We start from the raw sequence: 4,033 nt of genomic DNA on the forward strand, positions 1-4,033 counted from the left end.
TTATATTATTTCTTGAAACGATTACATAGATGTTCAAGTTGACCCTATACTATGCTTCTTATAATAGGCTACACCACATGATACCATCTACATGGCTACTTTATATCTCGCTCTTCGGATATATAGATCCTTACTCCTGATCCCTTGCATCCTCGTCTGCTTCATTAAGGATCATCTGGAATGCTCTTTCCTTTGGGTTTGGCGGTATGTTTGGCTTTGTAGTTCCTTCCCTCTTTGGCCAGTCTTGCTTGAAGTGTCCTTATTCACTACACTTAAATCAGGCTTCTCTCTTGTTCGTGCATTCGCTAGCATAGTGACCAGTCTTCCCGCATTTAAAGCAGGTCACATCTTTAGAGCATCTCCCAATGTGCTTCTTCTGCACTTGTCACACCACTTTTCTTCATTGCTATCCCCATACCTCTTGTTGTTGGGGTCAGACTTCAGGAACCTATTTTTCTTGTCGGATCTTGAAGACCCCTCAAACTTCTTCTTCTCCCCGACCTCAGCTCTTTCCAGACCCTTTTCCCTTAGTTGGGTCTCCACATTTTTGGCTGCTTTAACGGTTGTCTTCAAAGTAGTTGCCATTTTTACCATTTCACCAAAGTCTTATGGCAATCAATTAGCAAACCTATCTATCTTGGAGAGTTCAGTAGGCACCAAGATGGGGAATAAATTCATCTTCTGGGTGAATGCGGTGGCGTACTCATCAACACTCATATTCATTATCTCTAGGTTCCGAAACTCGTTGTTTAGGTCTATCGGATCTATCTTTGAGTAGTATTGCATTTTTCAACTGCTCCATGAATGCTTCCCATGACATCCGCATGGGTTCTCCCCATGGCATTGTATTTGCCAACAACTTCCACCAACTTAAAAGTCATGTCTTTAGTTGTCTAACTGTAAATACGGTCTTTTGCTTATTGCTACAGTTGCAGCTTTGAAATACCATTTCCATCTCGGAGATCCAGGTCATAATTTTCACTAGCTTTGGGCTTCCAGAAAGACTTGGTGGTTTAAATCCTAAGAAGTTATTATACATGTGACCATGCCTGTCAATCCCTTTACTCGGGTCGTTCCTCTAACCACTCGGGGTTCAATTTGAATCAAAGTACGGCTGTAATTTTCCTCCTTTGACAGCTCTTCATTCAGTCCGGGCTGCACAATAGGCACAATAGGTTCATCCTTATTCTGTTGAAGTAGGAGCCTTTTATCCTCCATCTGATGATCCAACATCATTTGTATCATTACCTAGACTCCTACCATTGTGATTGGCTTGGGTGCAGCTGCAACCTCTGGTGCACGCTGAATCACTCGTGGCTCAGGCTGATGCTTACCGTTTCCTAGTCTGCTTCGAGTTCTCAATATGTCGATTTGTACACCAAATCAGACGTTTGGTGTGAAGTGACAAGATTTAAGATAGGGAAAGTTTTATTTACGATAGACGTATAAATCTCTTTATCATTTCGAAAACCTACTTGGCAGTTTTAATACCTGAATTAAACGTTTAGAAATTTGAAGACATAAAGTTTCTAGATCCGGTCGGCAATAGACCATAGATCTGATCAAATGATAACATCATAAAGTATATAAGGCATATTATATCATAAAACATTTAGCACATAAAAGAAATTTAGGCATCTCCCCTAAATAAGCTAGTGATCGTGTCTATTCAGGCATACAACCTAAATATAGCATAAATTCATCTCACAATCATCGCTTAGCATTCTATGTTTAAGTCTAGAAATTTCCTAAAATTCCTAGTCTGGTTAAACTAATGCTATGATACCAACTGTGGCATCCCCAATTTCACGGCCTGGAAAGACCGATTTGTCTATGCTTATTTAAAAATTAGAGTATCGTTTTTTGAAGAATAATATTGCAGAATTTGTTTCTAGAAAACATGATAATGATATTATCAAAGCATTTATGAAGAAATGTATTTTATTTATATTAAAACATTGGGATGTCATTATCAATACAAAAACATAAGCATAACGAAATATTACAAGCCTTACAGTAATTAAACTAGTGGCTTAATACTTCTTGAATCTCTCAGCAGAATGTATCTTTCGTATAGCTACTTGTGTTACAATAAACTGAGTGGGTCAGGTTAGGAAACCTGGTGAGTACATAGGGATTTCAATCCCACAATGTGATAATAATGTATATCTCAAACCTGCAAATCCAACTATCATCATTAACACAGATATATCATATCTCTAAAAAAATTTATTAGATCATGCCGATTCCCACGTACTGATCATACACAACGATCTTACAAGATCTAGCCTAAAGGATCAATATGAACAACAAACTGACGATGTTGCTTCAGAAATTACCTGGCAGCAAACGTGGATCATCAAACGAGGGGAATGGAATAAGTTTCACCACAAACTCCATTCGTAAAAAACAACAAGACAATTAAGTCAGGGGTGGTTATCTAGATAAATTTGCCTAGAAGAGGTCTGACACCGTGAGGTATTTTATCCCTAGACATACCCTATCTGGCAATACAACATCAAATTTTCCTAGCAGAGGTTTGACACCGTGATGTATTTTACCCTGAGACTCTGTCTATCCGGCAATAAATAATCAGACATACCTGGTAGTGGTCTATTACTGACACACTCTATTAGGCAGTCTACGAAGTTCCATCAATTACTTCGTGAAAGGAAACGTTGACACATGAAGCTCGTCCGATCACGTCATCAAAAGAAACTATGACTCCAAAGCTCTTCAAAATAAAAAGTATGGGGAAATACTAATAAAGTACTCTCGTACGCTCCCATACCCCGACATGCAATAGTGTCAAAAAAGGACTTTGTACATGATAGTACTTCTAGCACATTATAGTACCCTGGTATGAGTATGAATCATACCCCATAACATAATAATAACCCGACACAAGCAACACCTAAAATACAGAGCTTTGAAAAAAACTTGGTACTTAGAAAGTACTTTTGTACGTCGGACATACTACATCGATCATCAATCTCCTCGAATAGATTTTCTACTCTCTATTCCGATCATACACGTACCCTTAATAAGGTACAACCCAATATCCAAACTTAGTTGAACTAAGCATCTCTTTTAAGTCTTATTTCATTACTAAGCAAGCCTATAATGCTTATAATCAACTTTCAATACTAACTCTATTTCGGTAAAACTATCCTAATTTAGTGTAATATTTTATATAGAGTATTAAGTATTAACATACATTTATCTTCTCATTTATAATAATTCTATTGTTATTATCATGTAAGTACATCTTAACACATATAGAACCATGTCTGGTTCGCCTAGCGTATATCATCAAATACACATATAACACATATTTCTAGATAATAAGCATATAACTCACATATAAACCTTCAACATATATTTAATACCTTTATTAATACTTGTATTAAAATCATTTTCATGAAAGGGACTATGCACTCACTTGTTAAAGCGACGACTCGAAATCCGAGTAGCATTTCACTTCTAACAATCGTCTTTTCCTTCGACGAAACCTAGCATTATTACCGTTAAGTTTTTAGTCTAATATTTTGTTGCGTCTAATTATTAGTCTAGATTCATCATTAACTCAAAGTCTAATTTCATGATCTATCATGTAAGGAACAACCAGGTAGGATCATATTGAAACTAGTGTCCGCTTGGTATATGAGATTTACTGTTTGGAAATCTCACTTTAAACACCTCACTAAATCACAGCCTAGACGTCATCTCAGTAAGTGAATCAATCAGTATAATGACTTGGAATAACTGATAAATCTTGTTTATAGGTTCATAATAATGACAATGAACCTGAACATAAGTTATGCTTAAAGAAGGGTAAGCATAGCTCACTTACATGGGTGTTTACCGAGGAACGGGGCTCTACGAGGGTAGAACTTCTGAGCCGAAAGCTCTTCTTCTCGGGGCTTTTCGGCACTCCAGGACTCGCTTTTAACACCTAGGAGGTGCTATGGGAAAGAATAGTAGGTTTGTGTATGAATGGGAGAGAGTTGGATGAGAAGATGTGAGAAAAATG

Source organism: Lactuca virosa, chromosome 4 (assembly GCF_052849685.1).
Source record: "Lactuca virosa cultivar CGN04683 chromosome 4, Lactuca_virosa_CGN04683_v6, whole genome shotgun sequence".
Classification (NCBI taxonomy): Eukaryota; Viridiplantae; Streptophyta; class Magnoliopsida; order Asterales; family Asteraceae; genus Lactuca; species Lactuca virosa.